The sequence below is a fragment of the Anoplopoma fimbria genome, chromosome 2 (genome assembly GCF_027596085.1).
Source record: "Anoplopoma fimbria isolate UVic2021 breed Golden Eagle Sablefish chromosome 2, Afim_UVic_2022, whole genome shotgun sequence".
In the NCBI taxonomy this organism is placed as follows: Eukaryota; Metazoa; Chordata; class Actinopteri; order Perciformes; family Anoplopomatidae; genus Anoplopoma; species Anoplopoma fimbria.
Window position 1 is genome coordinate 16,346,406 of NC_072450.1, and position 23,623 is coordinate 16,370,028.

Genomic DNA, 23,623 nt, shown 5'->3' on the forward strand with positions numbered 1-23,623 from the left:
ATATACTTTCACACAAACCTACTTCTATGTTTAAATGAGGTCATCATGTGAGGAAAAAAGAAATTGTCTTTCAGTGGTAACCGATTACAAAGCACCATGTCTTTAACAGTAATTTTCCTTTGACATAATAAAAAGTTCAAAGAAAGAAAGTAACCACACTTTTCCTCTCAGTTTCCTCTGACAGCTTTCATAACTAGCCCAGAACATGTGAATCAGACACATGACCAACGCTAGAGGTGTTTTCTGCATTCTTGCAAAACATCTTTACATCTTACATACGCCTTTGTGAGGGGTAAATGTCATCTTTTATTAATCATTGATAATAAGGTCACCAGATTAATGGACCAAAACTGAACGGTAAGTAAAACATGCAGTCTTTGACTGTAAAACACTTTGCAGGTTCTTATCGGCAGTGCATTTCAAAATAATCCATATGAGCTCTTCATTGATCAGGCTACCAAAAAACAATGTTCAGAAACTTGAGAAAAGTACTAGGAAACTAGGTATTAAGAATGTTCTAGCAGTGATAACAGTGGTAACAATCACTCTACATGCTGCTTTACTTCTGAGTATGACCAATGGTTGTTTCTTGTTATGTTTTTGTTTGAACTGTTCCTCCTAAAGATAAAAAACGGTCCATTTCTATACGCCATGATAGTACAGTTCTCAGTCCATAAGCAACCGTAACCTTCAAATTGATAAAAGAGATTGCTTATAAATACAGTACGACTGTACATAAAGAAAGTTTTACCCCAGCTGGCTTGTTTAAGCAAAGCACACCAAAAGTAAAAAAACAAGTGTATTTCAAGCCATCTTAATATGTCTTTAGAAAATACATGAACAGAAGAAAACAAACAATTGAAGGGGAGTGTAAAAAAGAGAAAGAGAGGGAGCAAACAAGAATGAAAGAGAGAGAGACAGACCGAGAGCTGGTCTCAGAAACTGACCATGATCAATTAGTCTAGCTGTACAATAGCCGGAAATCTCATATTGGGGTCATGCATTCCTTATCAGTGAAGTGAATTTTCACATGCCAGATAAAGCTCTAATGATTAATGGAGTTGAATGAATTATAGTGTGTGTGCTACCCGTGGCAGCTGGTAGCACACACAGTTAACCTAAAAAGTGAAGATCACACTTTAGGGCACTTTGTCTGGTCCTCCCACACATGTTAGATGATAAAAAAGACCCTTTGGTACAACTAATCTGTTTTGACATATTTAAATATGAATATTTTTTCAAATTAAATTCAACCAAATTCTGTGAATTTCAAAAGAACTCGGCATCAAATGTTGTTATTTTAATGTAACAGTAACTTGCTCAAAATGCTTAAAAGTGATCACGTTTTAGAAAGCCTTGCATATTTATTTCTGTGATGCAATATTGCTCCATGGGAACATTTATAACTGTCATTATAGTCATTGCGGATCCTTAAGCTGCATCTTTTATTGGCGGGCAGTGTAGCACTGCATTGTGGGATGGAGCTGGTAACGATGGCAAATATTCTTCCCCATCCTGTTCTTCAAGCAGGTGTTGTGTGGGTAAACAGGCACTGGTGGACATGCCACTCTAATTTCATTGACAGGTTTATGACCTTTTATGTGTCCCAGCTGCCATGTTTATGACAGGCTGACTGTGCGTTCATGTTCAACAACATTAAACATGCAAAAGCCAGACACCGTGGCCCACCACAAGGAACAGAATGCTCTCCCCTGAACATCTAACACCAGGAACATGGATTCGATGGGAGCTATAAAAGGAAGCAGAAATTTAAATACAGAATGACACATGGATAGATGGGAGCTCGTTGGATTAAAATAATGGATGTAAAAAAACTACAAATCTAAATCATCATGGAGTCTAATTTTATAGGTCTGTGTAACTGTATATATCTGATTAATCTCCTACTAGCTGCCTTGCCAGACAAGGTCAAAGAAAGCAAGGTGGTTGGACCTATGCCACCGGGAGCGTCAATCCCACAGACCCAATGGCATTTTGGGTAATTTACAATACCTTTGGGAGGTTCTCCCAAAAAAAAAGGAGATGTATTTGTTACTGGAGTACACTAGAATAGTCCTAAAAAAAAAAAGGGCCAAAGGGGGAGGGGGATGTAGAAGACACATCAAATGAGAGACCATTGTAGTTTGAGGGTATTTGGCAAGAGTTGCTGTTGTTATCGAGCATGTATGCCTCTGTCTTCACCAGGGCTTTCTGTCCCGTGGAGTCCTAAAATCTTTTAGCTTTTAACTCACCAATGCAAACCAGATAAGTTGAACATAGTCTCGTTCATGATGGGAGAGACACCCTCCAAAAAAGTCAAATATATATATTTTTTTCAAATATTGAAATTGTACTTAACTCAATGGTTTCATGCAGCATCATCAAGGAAATGTGTAAGCTTGTGAACTGTGGCTTACACTAAAACAATTGTCGACAGAAACTTACCGTACTTATAGTGAGTAGGTCATCTTTTACTAGGCAAGCTGGGAATTGATAGGAAGCAAGAGTATCAAGGAGATAAATGAGAGATTTAAAGAGAAAATAGGGGAGATAGTAAGAGACAAACTGAGAAAAACCCAAGAGAAGATAACGCAAAAGAGAAACAGAAAGAGAAAAAGGGTTAAATCTCCCCTGTGATTTGTCAGTAATATGCCCTGAAGCCAATGGAGGAGGCATCAGTATCGCAGGCCATAACAAAACATGTCAGGATCATTATCAGGCTAAAGATATGATTAGAGCCACATCATGGCGTGCCCTGCAATCTTCTCTCATGAGGAATATATTCCTCTCTGCTCACCTTGTTTTCTCTTTCTTTTAAATGGCGATTATAATTTTTGTCGGCTAGAGAGGTGCCAGCAAATAAAGTGTTTAGTGTCAAAGCCATGCCTGAGCAATCACGCCGTGGCCCAGGCCCTACCTAGGGACAGGTGCCAGCACAATGCTCCATTTAACACTCCAGCTGTACAAACTCACCAACATTTCCATAGCAGATATGTCATTTTAAGACATGTCTGAAGGATGGGTATTTCGCAATCTAGTGTAGTCCCAACATCATTAAATTGATTGTTATGGGTTTAATCAATTTATACATTAATTTATCAATTGGAGAAAAAAAGCCATGTTTGATGTGCATAAACAAATTGGGAAAGTGAGGGGCCAAGGGGTAAGGAACAAGTAAAAGTTACATTTACTCTATAGGCTCAAATCTCCACAATGGGTTTGTGTGGGGTTTAAGACTTTGCACTTTATTAAAAGCAAACACATGGCTATTAGAGCTGATGGTAGACTGTTGAGACATGAAGCTGGTGCCTTTTTTAATTTGAGATGTATGAAACCCTGGAGTCTCTGGATCCCCAAAGCAGGGTTATAGTGAATAAAAGTAGCAGCTCTACCAGATTTATATTATTTTGTTTCAGTGTTGGTGAGTGTCTTTAAAGATAAAATCCTGTGTATCCATCCCAATATCTATTTTCCTTGGTTCTGTAGTCATACTGTTTTTTTTGAGGAAAAAATATACAGAAAATAATGAAAAGGACACTCTGATCAATCATCTAATGTGTTGAGCAGTTATCCTAAATCATGATCTGTTCAAAAAAGAGAAATGGAGCCAAATTGCTAATTTATTGAAGGCTGTGTTCCACAAATCACCCAAGGGTACAGAAAATCAATGTTTTCATACATATCCCCACTTTTTCATCCAATTGTGAGAATTGTAATGTGTTTCGTGCTGATGCTGACATATAATCTGCAGTGATTCCTATTTTAGACTTTTGTTTTATATATCACATACAATCTCAAGTCTTTAATCAGAGTAGGAAACAAAATAGGAGCAACATAGTGTTACAACAAGGAAAATGAATCCAAATGTAGTGGAACATGTTGCATTTTAATAAGCACACAGTCATAAACAGCGGCAGTCTCAAGGAATTTTATGATTAAATTGAATCTGCTTAATCACTGTAGCCACGGTATTCATAACTCAACTATATAAGGACAGCTGGGATGCTGTTCAACTCTGTTTAAGCGAGTGGATGGAGGACTAAACACCATTTAGTAAAGAAGGAGTCATTGCCCTGTATCTGATTATGAAAACGTATTGTGATCATGTGTCATAGTTAAAAGAAGAAACAGTTGCAGGAATATCATGGATGAGACAAATAGAGATAGAGAGAGATGAAAGAGGGGACATGCAGAGACGACCATCCTTAGAGCAGAAGAAAAGAGGTGGAGCAGGAGGTGGAGAGATGCTTTAAACTGATTTATATCGAACAGTAATAAAGTGGGCATCTCCCCCCCTTCCTGTTTAATATGCGAATATGCAGAGCATCCCACTTCTGACAGCTCCCCATTAATAAAAGCATGGCTTGGAGCGCAGGTAGCCATAGCTCATCTATATGAAAATACATGATGATGGTTTTACACAGAGTCATCTTTTAGAATGGAGCCCATGTGCCAGAGCAGGGCTGATCCTGAGAAGTACTGACAGTCATAACTCTACATACGTCTATAGTTAGTTTCTGGTTTTCTGTCTTACCTGCAGTGCAGGTGAATGGAATCAAATCAAAATGTGGCTCATGCATGGCAGAGGCGTGGGGGAGATGAAATTCTCTCAGAAGATTGTACACCAGGTTCATACTCAACAAATTGCCTGCCAGGATGGTTCCAGACCATATGGTACGATGCCATTTAACCCTACTAATTAATGAAACCATTCTCTTTATGCACTAATGATGGATGTCTTTGTTAGACATTTCTCATTCTCAATGGGCCCAACGTTTGTACAGTTTGACCAATCAATTTAAATTATACGGTGCCCTGAAGAATATGAAACATCTATGAATTGAAGATCAGACTACCATCTATTCATCCGGAACAGTCACAACAATGTAAGAACAGTTGCTTCTAAAGGGTCACCTTGTCATTTGAAAAGTTATAGTACTTGAGATGAGGAATGATTCATGAAAATGTATAGAATGCTCTGGTTAGTATTTTTCTCCTCCCTTGGTAACGAGACGAAAAGTATCAGACTAAGATGCATTATTCCCAATATTCCCAATATACTTATTACTCACATGTATATTACCTCTGTCCGCTTTCTCCCAGCAGACATAAGGAGGAGGGAAACAAGGGAAAAAGATAGAAACACAAGAAGACTGTGGACCTGGTATGTCCAGCCCCTGGAGGCCTTGGTAATACCCACTCTTAGTCCATGTATTTTACATGAACAATCCTCAGAGGGAACAAAGAATAGGATTCTTACACTATTTAAATACAGGATTTGGGACATCAAAGCCAGGCTGATATTGGAATAACAGAAATAATTAGGGATATGGAAGTTGCAGAAATAGCCACATTTCCATAAGATGATAATTAGCCCCAGGGTTAGCTGGGTCAGGAGAAAGCATGTTTGTTGAGACGTTGTATTAGCAGGGGGCCTATAGCTGGCATTCCAGGTAATTACAGGGGACTGGAATATTACAGCTTAATTTCTGATAAAATCAGGTTTAATTTCATTTCATTATACTGTTATTCCTTGTATACAGAATTTAAAACCTAAGAAATTATTTTAAATGATGTGTTACACACAAGGAAAACAGACCTCAGTTAAGTAGGTTGACAAACTTTCATCATATGTGGTTTCAGTTAACCAAGTGGAAAATATGATCAGTGTATTTAAAACAGCACTTCGCAACAGAGAAGACCAGTCTTTTGATGACTACAAAGGCTTGTAAAACATGCATGCTAAATGACTTTTTGTGACTGTGTGAATCACTTGCAAGATAAACTGAAACCTCAATTAGCCTAAATCTTGAATCGGATCAGAGCAGGCCACAGGTCTGCTGCTGCACTGTGCTCTATGTGTAGGCATTTGCTTTGTCTTGTTCTATTTCCACTTATGGGTAAACAGGGAGGGAGTAAAACCATTTTATTTTCTCCTGCTGAGAGGGATGTTAAGCGGGGCCAGAGAGTCTGTCTCCTTATCTAATAACCCTGCCACAAGCTTGCCAACACAGGAGAATCCTGGCAATGAGCAGGGAGGGAGTCACAGAGCCATTTAGAATCCAAGCTTGGCTCAGTCAGTGAAATCCACACTGCTACTGGAAGTGGAGTGATGCTGGTAGCTACAAGTCTCCCTCCACTTCCTCAGAGGGAGCAGATCTGATGCATCTGGCAGCATCTGGCAAGCGTTTGCGTGTCTTTTGATATTCAATTGCTAAGCATAGTTTAAATCACAGTGCTGCGCTCTCTGATACACAGACAGTACATGCCATGTAATTTGATTCATTTACGAACTTTAGAATCTCTCCCCAGGGACTTATTCCAACCCTAAATGAAATCTAAAGGGGTGTTTAGCTGAAGGAGGAATGGGAAAGGCAGGGTAGTGCACATTATTCATGTTTGCCTATTGTTGTAGATAATTTTGCACAGATTACTGTACCAAAATCTTGTACTGTGTATATCTTGAATTCACAATCCTCTAGTCATTTATGTGAAAAGTGCATTGACTAAAAAAGAATGTTTTATGGACAGAAAACCTAGCCACTATAGCTATGCTAGCAGCTCTGTGAGGCTGCACAGCAATGCTTTAAACTAAATGCAAACTTTAGCATGACCACATCAATGATGCTAGCATGCCCACAGTGACAATACAAACTAAATAAAACTTTGCTAATTACTGTAATACTAAACACATACAGGGCTGAGGCTGAAGGGACTGTCTTTTGAATTGCATATGTTTGATCATAAACCATAGTTTTGGACAAATACAGTTATTGACCCAACAATGGCCCTAGTGAAGAAAGACATGGGATTACCAAAGTAATCATAATTAATTGTCTTGAGAGGAACATTAATGTCTACTTCAAATTTGATAGTAATGAATCCAATAGTTGTTGGGAAGAAAAATAAAGTGGTACTTCCTGATGCCAGAGCAGCCATATTCCTGAAAGACTTTGAAGAGGTTCTGAGTGGGTACTGGGATATTGTCAGGAAAACCTTGAGCTGAGAGTTGCATGTATGTGGCTATGTATGTTTGCAATGGCATATAGTTACATGCATATTTGTATGGCTGTATGTATGTGATACATTTAAATATATTACATTACATTACAGTCATTTAGCAGACGCTTTTATCCAAAGCGACTTACAGGAAGGAATATATAGTTCTTATGCCGATGTAGTCTATATGCTCACATGTATAATATTAACCTTGTGACAAATGAGACAAGATTGCATGTAGCCCCTCCATGTATTGTTAAAAATGCAAAAAATAAAATAAACATTATCAATAAAATAAAAATACTTCTTCAAAGATATTTTTTTACCAGAATTTTTTCTTTTCATTCTGTCCTTTTCTTATCTTCGCTTCAACTCAATCATTTACAAAGAGAACCTTCAGGCATCCCTCACCTTATTTTGTGGAGACGTCGTAACAGCAGTTGACAGAATGATTGGTGAATGACACCTACTTGATGTATTGGCAGCTCTGAGGACAGGCCCAGCAGCCTGTGAGACAGTGTCCCCTGGTGTCTATAATGTCTCATCTATACTAGATCTCCAGCATAAACACCAATTTGCTTCTCCAAACCAACCTCATAAACATATAATTTTAGGGTCATTCATATCCCAGTGCCTACCAGTCCAACTTTTACAGTTTTATAAGAGCGCCTGTCATAATATCCAACATGAATGTTGAATAGTGCCTGTTTCTTCAATCCAAACATCATGGAGCAATTAGATTTCTTGGTCACTGTGAGGTTGGACCAGCAAAATTGGACCTTCATGTTGGCAAGACAGAGCACTCTCAGCACCAAAAACAATTATGGCAGCATGAAGAGGTAATAAACATCCATCATAAGTGTGGGCAACGAGGGTCTTCACAAACTGAAGTAATTACACCAGTTCTATTTTAAACAATGAGGCATGAGTGAGATGCAACTGGTGCAATTTTTTAGCAATCAACTCAAGACAAGCAGAGTCACAGCTGGTAAAAGAGAAAACTATGTGGGACCAATTTATCTCTGAACTTTCCTCCATCTTATCACAACACACCTGCATTCAGGCCCTTTGTGGCCAAGCCCTGGGCATTACAAACTGCTGACCAACCATAATCTTTGTTGCAGGGTGGGTGCATGTGACATCACGTCATCCCTGGGGCTGTGTGGGATCTAGGGCAGGCTCAAGCCCTTTGTCCGTCCAGAGCCAGAGCACCCTGTACACGCGTCCTGGATCATCCTGCCATGTCACCTCTTTTGTCCACAAATCTGGACGCACTACACTGGCATTCTCAAACTATGAGGTAGTGTGGGAGAAACATTCTCAACTCGCCAGAGGTTTACTCAAAAGTTAAGGACATTTGGCTTAAGATACATGAGATCCAGGAAAATACTGGAGTAGAACAAATCAAAATAGTTACTCAAATTTCTGAACATAAGTACACACACACTGTTGTCGAGATGACTTCTTTGAGTTGTTTAAAAGCCGCAGTACTATTTAATGATCTTTGCCTAACACAAATCCTTTAAACAAATACGCACTACCCTGAATATATTCACCAAACCTCATCTTTTTAGGTTTTTATGGCTCGGTTAATATGAAAACTGAAGGAATGAGTCAATGTACTCTGATTTTGTGTTTACCTTGGAATTAACCATTGAGTGTTATGTGTCCTAATGTTTGAGTAGCAAATTTACTGCCCATAGACTCACTCCTGCCAGCTTCTTCCACTCTGTCAGTCCTCCATCTGTCATATTCTATTTGTCTGATCTCAGTATTACTGCACTTTCCAATCCAAAAAATGAAAAGACATTAACCCTCATATTAGATCTTTGTGAATAGCATTGAGTTTATTCAATGCCGCAGAACATGGAGACCACAGTCAGCGTGCCCTTTTAGTGGTGGGCAGGAATGGAATAAGTGGGACCATAACATCTGGCACAGGTTCCCCCTGATGCAACCCGTAGCTATCCGGGCGCAAGAGCACCTAGATAGCTCTTCAGAGAAAAGAGAAACGGCCACATCCCTTGCAGTCAGACGTACTCGCGACACTCTCCTGACACCAATCTTTTCCACATGGATGGCCTACCGGTGTCATATTTTCCTGAATCTGTTATTTCCATAATCCGGCGGGTGCCATTGCCTAGGGTTAATGGATGAGCCTGAGTGTGTGAGATGGCAGGGCTTTGTAGCCCCTAACGAACAGCGTGTGGTCTGATGAATGACATTTGGGCTGCAAACACGTCACTTCTTCCATTAGCGAAGCCTGTCCCAACTCCGTCGTATTGAACCATGGCTTTCAGCTATTAGCCTGATGCATGACACAGTCAATTCCAGTTACGCTTTAATAAGTGAATATTTATCTTAGCCCACCCTTAAAGAAAAAAAGGAACCAGCAAGTAAAAAATGAGGACAGAAGTATTAGAGTTGTTCCCTCTTCATGTGTGCATGCATCTGTACCCTTGTTTCGGTGTAGTTTTCTTGTTCTTGTTCATCTCAGCCAGTGCCTTTAGGATGGAGTAAGGTTTATTCATCACCAGCAAAAGGCGGATGTGCTAATGCAAGTGTTTGAGTTCAAAATAGAGTATCAGTTCACATTCCTACACAGTCCTACAGAAGATACTACCCTGCCATGTCATTTAAGGGGTCACTCCATGAATCTCAGTTTACTCATCACGAGGAGTAGTACTAGCCTAAAAATAGTTGTATAATGTCTTCTGTGGCTGTGGAGCCTTCTAAAGCCTGCGAGTATAAAATAAATTCCTATAGATTCCTTTTCAAAGCCTGGAGACTTTTAACAGAATGCCTATGTTACAAACTGTAGGTATGGTGTTGAAAAAAAATAATATATATACCAATATCAGCTGATTGCAGATAGATCAGTGTCAGCTAATAACTAACAAGAAGTTGCAGTTGAGAAATTACTAAATATGTTTGAGGTAATATAGAAACTGTGTAAACCATTACAGTTTCCTTGACCAGAGACCACTGACATGTTGGTTTTTTTTCAACTATTAAATGTCCCCACTCTTTATATATATTGGTCACAATTTAAAAGAAAGGAGACAAGGTTCAGTGCTGGCGACATGGCAATGCCAGTACAAATTACCTTTTTATGTTGGACTCACCATGACAAATTAAGTTAGAAACAAAACCATGCGTGGGGGGCAGCCACTCAGTGTGTGACAGAAGAAGTCTGCAGCTGCCACGGGGCATCTCGGTGACCGGAGGAGTGCTGTAGTCACTCGCTGCCTTAATTTAGTTTTTTCCTTAACACAGGCAGAATGCAGGAAAGCAGGTCACGCTTAAAATTTCGTAGGGAGTATTAGTATTGCACGGAAATGCCTTCTGCTATCACTGTAAAAAAGCAGTCGCGATGTTACTGTAGTCAAAAATGATCTCCAACTCAGACAAACTCGCTGGGTTCAGTCCAATCAGATCTCAGCTAACTTGTTAATACCTATAGAGACTAGGGAGGTATTGTATAGATTAGTTAACGCTTTGGTTCGGTTGAATGAGATCTTTTTTACAAGAAATATTCTGTTCATTGTTATTGGGTGAAAAAAAAAAGATGTATCTCTCACTATTAATAGACTAGTCCATTCATTTTGGGGAGTAGTCGAGGACTACTCAGCAGCAGTTGTGAATGTCCTATTATTAATCTGCTGATATACCATTATTCAAGTTTTTAAACTCCCAATACTGATCAATATCTGTATCAGTCTGAAATTTCCAGCATTGGTTGGGCTATTACTGATTCACTGTAGCAGTCTTGAAGCAAAGTTTCCTTTAGCACATTTACATAGCTATCATTTTAGATGGCTATGAATGTATTACTGGAGTATGAGAATAAAGAACATCACAATTGCATTTTCATTTACATTGAGAATAATAATGGTCAATTTGGAATTATATAATTAATGTTACAACGTATTTGGAGAAAGAAAAAAAATGGTTTGTGTGTGTGTGTGTGTGTGTGTGTGTGTGTGTGTGTGTGTGTGTGTGTGTGTGTGTGTGTGTGTGTGTGTGTGTGTGTGTGTGTGTGTAAATGTATGAGAGAAAGGGAGAGAAAGGCGTTGATCTGTGTGACCAAGTAGAGTTGAGTGCCACGCTGACAGGCTATTAGTCATAAGGCTTTAGCCACTCAACCCCTATCACTAAAGTAATCCATACCCTCAAATGGCTACTCTACACATCTCAATACAGACACTATATAGAGACACTTTAACACGTGTGCACATCATCATAGTCATTGAAAAATATCACTTCACATGACATGACATTTGACTTACAACAAGGTCGATTGAGGATGACAAGTAAAAATATAAGTGAATGTTTAAATTGATCAGTGAAGATATATCAATCATTATGAGTCTGCGTGTCAGAGAGGACACAATCTGGTGTCCTCTCAACTATCACCTTTTTAGCTTTAAGACACACCCCCAGTCCATCTCAATTTAAAAAAGCCAGGGAAATACAATTTTACAGAGTTGTAATATCACCTGTGTATATGAGTCTTGTTAACAGAAACATTGTCAAGCAGCATTTTTCTTTAACAAACATCCAAATATCACAAGAAACAGTGAATGCTATTTAAAGAGAGATTATCACAGGATGTTGTGGAACTCTCAGAGTTGCTTAGAAACAGAGAGCCAATCATTTTCTTCTTCATTGAGCCACAGGGGACTAGTTTGGAGTTAATTGCAGTGAATCCAATTTTTTAATTAAAATGAACATCATGACTATCTGACTGGATTGGGATTTGTTATTGCCATTTCTTTCTCTCTCCTCGTCTCATTTTCTCTGCCCTGCAGGACAGCTTGAAAGAGTCCTGTTGTTTTATTTTAATTGGGGCAGTGATGTAATTGGCCTACTCCATGCTGGTCTGTTCAATTTAGATCCTGGTGTGTGTGTGTGTGTGTGTGTGTGTGTGTGTGTGTGTGTGTGTGTGTGTGTGTGTGTGTGTGTGTGTGTGTGTGTGTGTGTGTGTGTGTGTGTGTGTGTGTGTGTGTGTGTGTGTGTGTGTATGTGCACATGTGCAGAGATGTAAGAGACAGAGATAGACAAGGTGAAGTGTGCACTATAATCACCAATGAAACAAACAGGAAACAAATCCCATGTTGAACATCCTTGTTTAACAAATCTATACTACGATAGGTTCTAGTTACAGAGCAAGAACCAGAATCCATCTTTCAAGATAAACAGCACCTAGACTTTGGTATCCTGGTTGTTCCGTTGGTTACTCACATAGTGCAAGAATAAATCATTGTTGTTGGGTTTAGTTTTGCCATGACAAAAACGCATCACAAGGAACATTACTAAAACAACATAAAACAAAAATGAAATGAAAGCAAAAAGATCTAAAATGACAATTAAAAGAAAACAGAAGGTTAGACAGTAGAAATGCTGGTATGTCATTACTTATGGTGAGTCACTACAGTCAGGTAGTCCTACTCAGTTAACTTTTGAACACCCGGTGAACATGCCTCAACCAGGAATTATTTCTAATCAAATATCCTGATAGGGAACACAAAGCAAAGGGATGGAGAAGGGTCTAACAAGGAAGGGGATGATGCATACTTAAAATAAATGCAGCCTGCAAATGAAATCAAAGACACACTTTGAAAATGTGATTCCTCGTAGGTTGGCTTCGGGTGCGTACCTTGAAGAGGTGGCATAGTGATAAATATTCATGTATTTTTGCCCCGAAAAAATGAATGTGCTTATACAAATCACAGGTCAGGAGGGGAGATGGTAGGGAGCTTTAAAAGCAGAGAAAACAGCCTATTAATTTCAGAACTGCTCTTTCTCTTTTCAATTACATAAAGTGTGGGGACAAAATAGTGACAATGTGACATTTATCGGTCAACCTTCTCAGTGACAATCCCCTGATTTGTGAATTATGTGCAGGCAGAGATAACATGGCTCTGAGCACAGTCTCTCCCTCGTCTAATAATATCTCTGTAATTAGCATATGCTTTGATTATAAAGGTCACTAACTCGGCCTAACGGAACATCATATGAAGTGTACCAGGGGAGGCTTGTTTAACAGTCTATTTCCATCCCTTTTAATCTGCATTCAAGTATTTAACATGCCATATCTCCTTATGTCGAGCCAGTGAATAATACTGTAAGACACATTGCTAACCCAGGGGAGTAGTTGCCCCACAAGATTCTTTGCACCTTTATTTCCAAAAAAAAAGAGCTGTCGTTTATTGGTTAAATTATACTTAAGCAGGGATTCCCTTAATTCTTTATTTGTAACTCTAGGTTCAGGGTTTGCCTAGTGTTGCAGCTACTAATATATATAAAATGTGCAAGATCCGAGATTGATAGTTCGATTACCTCTTAATGTCTCTCAACATGTTGACGGTGAGCTGGCTGCTCATAGCTAACGGTGCTAACAGCACTAACACTGCAAACTACATTCTCTGCTAAGGTAGACATTACTCCATTATATATGTACATAGCAGTTAGCAGTTTGCTGCTATAATACCTTTTAGCAATGTTAAATATAGCATATTTAATGACGGTATGTCAGGTATTGTGGTAAGTGCATGTTTTCTTTTTGTATATATTGCTTGTTTTTTGTTGAGAGGGTTCAATTAGCTAAAAAAACAAACCTAATCTGACCTGTTCTACGGCTTTTTTACATGTGTGTGTGTGTGTGTGTGTGTGTGTGTGTGTGCTGTGTTCAGTGCTCCTTCACTGTAACACTCTTAATACGATCAGATTTTATGCAAACTTGCCTCTGTGCCTTGCAAAGTTTGTGTCAAACAAAAAACGTTACTATAGTTAATAAAGTAGATTTTTTGGGAAATGTTGGAGTTTGTGCCTATTTTTTAGGTTTAGGTTATATGTGGGTACAGTTTGACAGCTGGGATGGCGGTTTGACGAGAACTTTTGCCAAGCATCTCTCTATCAGTCCCAACATTTTGTTTTAACTGGTAATCTGCAAATTACAACTCAAATAAAAAAATATTAAGTATTAATGTTTAGGTCAGGATGTTACATTAATATAATATAAAATAAATATATAATATGCAGCATATTATGCACATGAAAAGTATAACATGAAGAACACATCATATTGGCTTAAGCGTTATCCTGAAATGAAAATGTCTTTCTTACTTTCAGTGGCTCTTCATGTTCCAACAATTGCACATGTGCATGCCTATATATGGAGAATGTTAAATATTGTTTTTCCTTTCTTTCTGAGCCGATGCAGCAAAGATCAAACACAATAGGATGAGACGGTCTGAATAAAGCTTATGCTGTTTACAGATCAGTAAAGTAAAGGTGGCTGCTGCGAACACATCCACAGCACAGTCTGCCTATAGATGGTGCTCTGCTTGAGCTGGTGGGCTATTTTAAGTCTCTCGTTGCAAATACACTAACAACCAGAGAGGGGAGCCCCCTTGGGAGACCATTGTAAACAAGTGGGTATGATGCACCGACTACAATCCCACTTTCTGTTTTATAGAAAATATGCTCCTTTCATCTGAGACAAACAAGTAGATAAACCAGCGCCTACACTCACACAGCCGGTGTTAATTACCACATTCATTTACAATGTTTAATCTGTGTGCGAACTGAAAATACAACAAACAAACAAAAGGAAGACCAGGATTTTCCTGTTGTTTTGTTTGTTTGTGCGGTGCAACATTTAGTAGTGAATTCTTATCTGTAGAAAATTGGTCTGCAAAACAATGTCCCGGTTTTGCCTCCCTCCATCAGCTCTACAGAAGATATTTCTGGCTTAATGATCTAGGTTACATACGATAAAAGAATGTATTAAAAATATCTGGGTTATGAACATATCAAAGTGAAAAAAGTTTTATTTTGTCACATTCTAATTTTAGGTCAAGAATAGCTGATGCCCAACAACTGATCAAACATTTAAATGTCTGTCCTGGTCAGCAGTCCTTCAGAGACTGTAAAGAAAATGTGACAGTGAATTATTCCTCTCATTAAAAAAAAAAGTTATCACTGAGGCAATATGCTGAAATGCAGCAGGACAAACAAAAGCCATACAGGCAATTTAAATATAGGAACTTCCGTTTTTCACATCAGAGTCCTGTAAGGTCCCACCATTACCTAGAAGCCTATCAAGCCTGGTCACCTGAGCTCTCTCCATTTATTATCAAAGCACACAGCACATTTGAACCTGAGGGAAATATGATGCCTGACAGCTTCTGTGTCCAGGCAGAAAAAAAACTAGCTGAAGTTTCGCAATTATTGGTGACCAGGCAAAAACTAGATAAATAAATAAATCAAAATCCATCCAACGTAGCAACACGCAACCCTACACCTGCTAGACGGTATAGATCGCTCTGTGGTTGCGGTCAACAAGGTGGCTCAAAGTATGGGAGGGTCTGACCATCACAATGAAACTATTCAGCCATTTATAATATTCGAACATGGAAAGTCAATGTTAACTAAATTTCTTTGTGTGAATTGTATTGTAAATTTCACATATTAACTGCATTAAATACATTTCTTTGTGTGAATTTTATTCTTACTTTAACTTATTTAGCTGCATTAAACTCTGGTTACGAGAACGGGTTATCACATATCATTCACAAATCTATTATTAAAACATATTGCATTTCTTAGCTGTATTTCTTTCATTTGCAGGGAAATAACTTGTAAGTCTGTGATATTTGTAATAACAAACAAATGAAGTTTCATTGAATGGTGAGACAATAAAATCAGTATTCTGAGAGAAGAGGGGTTCAAACATAAAGATACTATGTGAGTCAAATGAAACTGGATGCTTCAAGAGCAATGTTTGTACTTTCTCTTTGTGTTTCTTTTGAAATGCTGTTATTTTAAAAGTCTCACAATCAAACTGTCAAAACTCACATTTGAACCCTACATGCAGTTTCAAAATACAGACATGTGATAAAGGGTATTTTTACTGCTATGACATGGCCATGGACACACAGGTTTGTTGTCCGCATACTCAAGCTTTGATCAAACTGCTGTTAGACAAGATGAAAAGGTTCGGAAAGAGCAGTGTCCACATCTGGAGGGAAGTCCCTTTTAAACCGGCACAAAGAGACAGGAAGAAGGAAAAGAAAGCAGAGGACTCAGACACAAATGACACAACATCTCAATCAAATATGAACGTGCAACTTCCTCACTTAAAACATAACAGGGCAGTGGGACAGATATAGCCCTTAAAGTGCCTCTTGCGTTTGAGTGATTGTTGATAAATTACAACAAAGTGGATATATTAAGATACATTTCCTTAAATAGGAGGGTTATTAGGTTAAAGCATCAATGTCGACAAGTTTTCCTCACAAATTGTCCATTAGCAGCAAAAACACTGAAACCCGATAGGCTGCAATGGAGATATCATATTTCATTTATTTTTGTATTCACTATTGCAGATACCAGGAAAAAAGTAAGTACATTTTAAATTTAACGATGTTTAACATCCGACACCATAGCAGTATATACATGAGAGGAAATCACAAAAAGCATAGTTTGTCTATTTTAGGATTTAAAATGCTACCAGCACTTGGATGGATATTACTTACTTAAGAGTTCTTTTTTAGAAAGTATTCATTAATCAAATAAAACGTTTAGTGACATTTGTGCATGAGAAAATGATAGCGGACCCCTCAAGGAGGAGGATATGCAGCTAAACCCCCGGTGTCTTTTATAACCTCTTCATTAGACTAGAAGCATGAGAAGGTCTGCTCACACCTGCATGCACACAGGCATTCACTCACACAGGGTTTCATTATCATAACTAACCCCCTCCTGTGTTAGCTTAGACAGCGAGTGGAGATTCTCTGACACATCTGACAACTACACTCTGAATTTAACAGATATTAGAGATGACCTTCGGCCCGTCTTCCTCAATATGATACACATTTCCTGATTTTTTTGTAATTATGAAGAAAAAAAGGAGGCAGTCTCCACCCCAATGTGCATCTCCCCCCTTGTTCACCCACATTTGAATAGCAATTAAATTAATTCGCTTTTTTCCACCCCAAGTTGGGTCTTGTGAGTTTTTTTGTGTTACAGGCGACGGGGAGAGGAGTGCCACATCTAATCTAGCACAGCTTTCTATCTGGTGGAAGGCTTATGAAATGAGAGGAAGTGGGATCTTTATCAGTGTGGAATTAGTGCTTCTCCGTGCTTCGGCCAGGAAGTGTATGTAGTGATTCCATTATATAGTTGGAGCCTTCAAAGAGGCCAGCGCAGCCAGAGGACACCTTGGGAGGAAAGAGAGGACCATGTTGAGGAACAGGATGGAACCTTGCTGAACCAGCACTCTGCAGAGAGAGATCACAATCAGGCATATACACAGGGCCTGCACAATTACCTCACAAATAAAGGTCATTTTTACATCAATCCAACTCTGGCATGGGAAGAAAAATGGATCGTAGTTATTCTAAAAGTAGATTGAAAGTGGAATGTATTAAATTATGCCTATGAATTTATGAGCAGGAACGGCATTGTATGATCAGAAAATGTGTATCCAGGTCGACAGTAAGTATCAGCAGCACTTGGCAAAGGGACACTGCTCAGACTTCCAAGGCATTACTCCTGAGCATGATGTATATCCTCATCAATAACAACAGAAATAAACAGTATAATGTACATTTACCCTTCATGTCTTGATAACTATCAAATATAAAAAAGTTAAGAGTAAATCATTAGAGACAAAACAAGGAGCATTCAAGAAAGATTGCATTGTAGCTAGATAGTAAAAATCTGTAGATGTATTCATCTCTCAAAGATGCATACATGTAAGGAAACTTACCAAATCAGTAAGCAGTCGGTGTCTTTCCCTGTGAAAATTGCAGTTGAAGTGACACTGGAACTACACTGACATTTTCCGTCGTCCTGTTTCATTAAAGCCACAGGTAAAGCTAATCCAGCCAAATTCAACATGTATGTTCATGCACAGGGTGTGTGGTAAGGTGTATGATAAAACGTTTGTCTCTCATTGCTTATAAATACAATTCATCCATGTATTTGAGTTAGATTATGGATATTTGTTATCTACTAACTGTCATAGTTCTAATTAAACTGCTTTAGTGCCTGAGTAGGGATCACCGACACCACTTACAAGCACTCATATTTGAATAACTGCCAATTTAGCGGACATCTACAGATTTCCCTTGATAAAACTGAAATGACACAATCTAATCTAATAAATTTTGTCTAAAGACTACCCTCACGACCCATGTGTCACTAAGTGGTTAAACTCTGAATTTAATATTTGCACATGAGCATAATATCATATCAGATGCTGATATCTGTATTGGAGCATTCCAATGCACACGTTATTGTACTGACATTAGCACATTCATGTTCATTACCACCACCCTCTGGCCTGGACTGGGGCCGACTTGATATGCATAGATTTAAAATCCAAGACTGATTGGAAACTGGATCACTTGAGTGAAAGAAAGATACAATTTGACATGTTGGATTTAATGCAAGGAGGTTTCAAAGTGAAAACATTAAATTCAATGTAGTTTTAGGCAACTTCGCATTGTTTTGACCTCCAGAAACTCACCCTTTTAGTTGGTGCTTCTGTGTCTGCTCTTATTTCAAGGCTGAGAGTAAACGAATGGATTTTTCGTATAACGTTCCTTTGACAGGGACATCATTGGTCTAACACATCTGCACCATTAGTGGTGCATTATCCTGATGCTTTTACAACCACCACACTTGTGTGTATTGCTGAACAAGTTACCAGGTTCACACCTAGGGCCGGGGGTCTATTGAAGTGGGCCCACAGGGGCTCTGAAGTTACTGAGGACTGGCATTGTGGTTTAAATGATCTGGCCCTGCGGAAATGTAGAATTTTACTCATGGCAGTAATTGTACCTCACAGCTGGATTGAGAGCAGAGAGAGAAGAGTGCATGAAAGAGAAGAGGGGAGTACATTTTATAGCTTGTCAGGATTATAAAGGTCTTAATGATAAAAGTGACATACACATTTTTTTATATAAACATAAATACACATCATAACTACAATGATAGGCATCTCCTGAAGTTTAAAGTTAATTTTTTTTGTTGACCATTCAACATAAGAAAGTTGTTGATTGGTGTGATAACCACCTTCTGATGTTAATCAATAATTGTTCGTTCAACATTTTAAAGAAGCCAGAAAAATAATTTGACACGAAGCAGCTTTCTTTAGCAGATGTCCATGACGACATGTTTAGTGTAAGGCACGGTCGATCGTGGCTAGGTCTGAACACCCACTTTTGGAGCAATTCCTTCTTCTCACTTCCATGCAGAGATACAGGTCCCCAAGGTAAAAAGCAATAGGATTAAATATTCCTTTGTTCCAAGTGCAATAAATGCCCTTAATTTGCACCGAACCTTGACTTGACTGCACTGCACTTCTCAGCAGCAATTTATTATTGGTGCCATTACAATGGTGTGACAAACTTAATTTACAGATTTTTATTTTTTTTACGTGGTTGTTTGCTGTGACTGTTTTGATTAATGTCTCATTTCTTCCTGTATGTTGAGGAGCTGCTTTAATTTACAGATTTTTTATTTTTTTTACGTGGTTGTTTGCTGTGACTGTTTTGATTAATGTCTCATTTCTTCCTGTATGTTGAGGAGCTGCTGCTGACAGACGGCTGAAGACGGATTCAATGCGGATTGGATGATGGTGTGTATGTGTGAGTTTATTTCGGTGTGTGTTATGGTCCATCATGTTTGGCATATTTTTAATGTTTAAAAAAATAGTTCAGGACTCTCACTACACTTTTCAAAGTCTGTGATAACTTCCTGAACCCATTGCAACCTGCAGTGGAAAAATAAATAAATCGTAAACATCTTTTTTGATTGGGCAGCCATTCTGTAGGAGATCTAAAAACTTCCAAATTAGATATTTGTTTTCTTTAAGCCAACTAAAGCCCTAGTGTGTTGAAAAAAGGGAGGAGGTTTATAGATAGTGTGGGGTGGACTGCAACCCTCATGCCTAATTCATGCTGGGGCGTGCGTCTATGAGAGGCTAACGCAGAAACCAACTGGGCTGAGATTCCCTTTCATATTCTAATCAACCACCCTGCAAAGGACGTTTGCTCCAAAACAGACCCATGTTAACAGAGCAGAATGCAGAACAAACACTGTTTTCAAACAGAGCTCAGACAAGAGGGTGGCAGAGGAATTTTAGTGAAAGATATGCAGTTCACTGTACACTTACACTGTGGATAAGGTAAGATATTTAAAGATGCAGATATCCAAATCTGGGACTTTCTTACTATTTACCCAACGAAATACAAATACAGTAACTATATGTTACTGTATATGTTACACTATATGTAGTGTGAGCATTAAATAACTGAGGAAAAAATCTAATGTTCTCTCTCTTTATCTCTCCTTACTACCTTTTATAGTAAAGAGCATTGAAAAATGTACACATAGCAGGCTTCTCATTTGTATCTGACTGTTGCTGGTTAAAATTACGGACATCAACGGAAGCAGATTAAATCACTACGTTAATTCTGTAACAGCTAACTTTAAAAGTTTGGCAGGCGTCTGGCTAATGTGCTTTCTGCAGCTTGACTCTGTATTCAACTAGTGATTGTTCGTGACCGAAAGGACATGTAACACCACTTTACAACTGAAAGTGGACTTTCTATTTTCTGTAATTTTAAGAATGAAGTTAAACTTAGATTAATAATAATAATAATAATAATAATAATAATAATAATAATAATAATAATAATAATAATAATAATAATAATATACCGACATTCTTAATGATGATAACGTTCTGAATCAGAACCCCCAGTATTTGGAGTATAATGAACAGTTCATGTATTATGCTGCTCATCTCATTTTCAGGTTTTTAAACATGAACTAAGCTGCACCTTTCGATGAGTGGATTCAATACTTGATTATAAATGATGAAATGCCATTGAACCCCATCCCTAATCTTAAATATCCTAAATATCAAACTAGCTAAATAAATCTTATTTTAGCTATAAGGAAAAAGCCACTTTATGATACACCATAAAAACAAACGGCTCTCTCTTCATAAATACTTGTTTTTTTTGTTACTCCATCTATCTAACAACTATTTGGTCTGATATGGGTCCTTTGATATTGATCATTTGGAAAACATATTTAATCTACAATCATACATTATCTACAACAGGGACACAGTTTAATACTCCTTGCATGCATTTAGATTTTAGTTTTAGATTGGCCAGGACCAATCCATTAGATCTAATGTGGGTAATTAAGATGAAAACATTAAAGAACTTAGAGGAAATTAAAAGAACCATCAAAAGAAATATATTTCAGATATAGGGCCAAAACGAAGCATTTTAAAAATCGATACAAAAGATTTCAGTAAAACTCATGTTTCATTGCCAGAAAGCCATGATTTTATTACAGTTTTACTGTGAGAAAGAACTTTGATACTGTTTCATTTTTGATTTGTGATGAGCTATCATTATTATGGTCTGATAAGATTTCTTAGAATCCATTCAATAGATGAGCATATATAAGAGAGGAATATCAAACGCTGTTTCAGCACTATTATCCTTTGAGAGTGGAAATGGAGACATATCAGAGCTAAAGTGATTATGACCACTGGAAACCAATAATTATGAAAGAACTATTTCTATGTGTATAATTTGACCAATTGAGAATGAAATATTTCCTCATCGTGCTCTCCTTAACCTTAAAGTACTGTGATTGTGGGAGCAACCTAGACTACGTCTCTTTCAAAAGGATAATGGCAGCTCACTCTAATAGTGGCAATAAAAGTCTGGCTGTGTCTTCACAGGGATGAGAGAGAGTCACTGAGGGAGAGAACAAGTGTGTGAAGACAGATGATTAACTGTCAATACTGCAACAGGATGAGGGAATGTTTTTAGTTTTCTCTGCAGGAACCACATGACCCTCATGACGCCCATTGCATCCAGGTAGGAGCACAGCAAAAGTTACATTCAATGCGATATAAAAGACGGACATTAAAAGATCTCTACACAAAGGCACATGTATGGATATGCATGCATGGGTGTGTATACACACAAACTGACAAACACAATCTCAATTTACTGTTGGGTTTAGAAAAGGAAAAGGAGGGGAGGGCAAAAAAACTCATAAATAAATGACAATGCACAGCTTGCCCTGGAAATAGAAGCATCATTTTGTGTTTGCATTATATTCAGGCGGGTAAAATTTAATCTCCCTTTTAATACCCACTGTTGTATAAACAGGAGAGAGGTTGCTGAAATATAAACATTAGGAATGTAACCTTATGAAAATCGAATGGCATTGAAAAATATTATCTCTGCCTGGTTGTTTATTAATGTAACTACTGGCATGTAGGCACTATCAATGAGAAAATCCCCCTATTTTATTTTTATGTCATATTGGAGAGGATTTATAAGAAGAGGCTGTGACAAAATGTACTACGAAGTTAGCTCTGATTTAAAATTTGCAGTATTGTTTTGAATGAGATTGGAATCTCAAATAAACAGAAATAATACAAACAGTTGCAGAGAGACAATAAAATAACAGAAAAGGTTTGGTTAAATGGATGGATAAAAGGTTTGATTTAATGTATACTCGATTAGTAACATGTGTGTGTGTGATGTAACAATATGTCATACCAAAAAATTTGAATAGCAGGATAAAAAAAAAAAATAGCTAAACAACATGGATATGATTTAAAGCATCAAAAATGATGCCACAAATTTAAAGTGACACTTGAGTAACAGATAGCTGAGATGTTTTTTTTTTGTTTTTTTTTGGCTGAATAACAGCTCTAGAGTGGGCTGCATTAAGAAGTGAACCTGATCTGCTGTTATATCATACTGTAAATGGTTGAGCCACAGAAACCAAACAATTCTGCCAGCAGACTAATCACTGGGGCTGGTAAACCAATCCTCCACGGACATGCACCGCAAGTATGAAAGTGTGTCTGCAGCCCCGATTATTTATTCATTTTGTTTGATTCAGGATGATGTTCCACCCTTGGATTACCGTTTTTCCTATCTGGCAAGAGCGTTGGCACTATGCCCTCTGTTTAAGATATCAAAGATTTGCGGCATCTCGTTGCTTGTGTTGGGCTCGCCTGGGGAGTTTCACTAAACATGAAATGGATAAAGCCAGAGTGATGTACTGTAGGGAACTGAAAAAAGAGAGAGGGAGAGAGAGAGAGAGAGAGAGAGAGAGAGAGAGAGAGAGAGAGATCGAGGTGGGGGTTGAGAAATGAAAAGATGTAATGGGGTTCCTCTGTTACAGGGAGAGTATTACTGTTGCTGCCTCTGGAAACTTCTGCCTTTCCTGGGATGCAAGTGCGTAGTGGTCTCAGGAGAGCAAGTCTGTGGGAATGATGACTTTAAAATATCACTGGAGAGGACTTATTGGGTCTGTGTGTTTCTGTAATCTGTGTATATTAGATACGCAGATAAATTAATTTTCCAGCTTGGGTTTCATCTCACCATTATGAGGTGGAACACAAACAGAGCAGCTAAATTTAAGAAAACACATATCATTAATTATGCACGGCCTTTTGGGACTTTATCCTCATCCTAATTTTAGCTCAACAAGGCAGCTGTAAACAAACAGTAAAGATGTCCGAGCAGGTAGAGTACACTGTTTCTATCCAGATATTGTG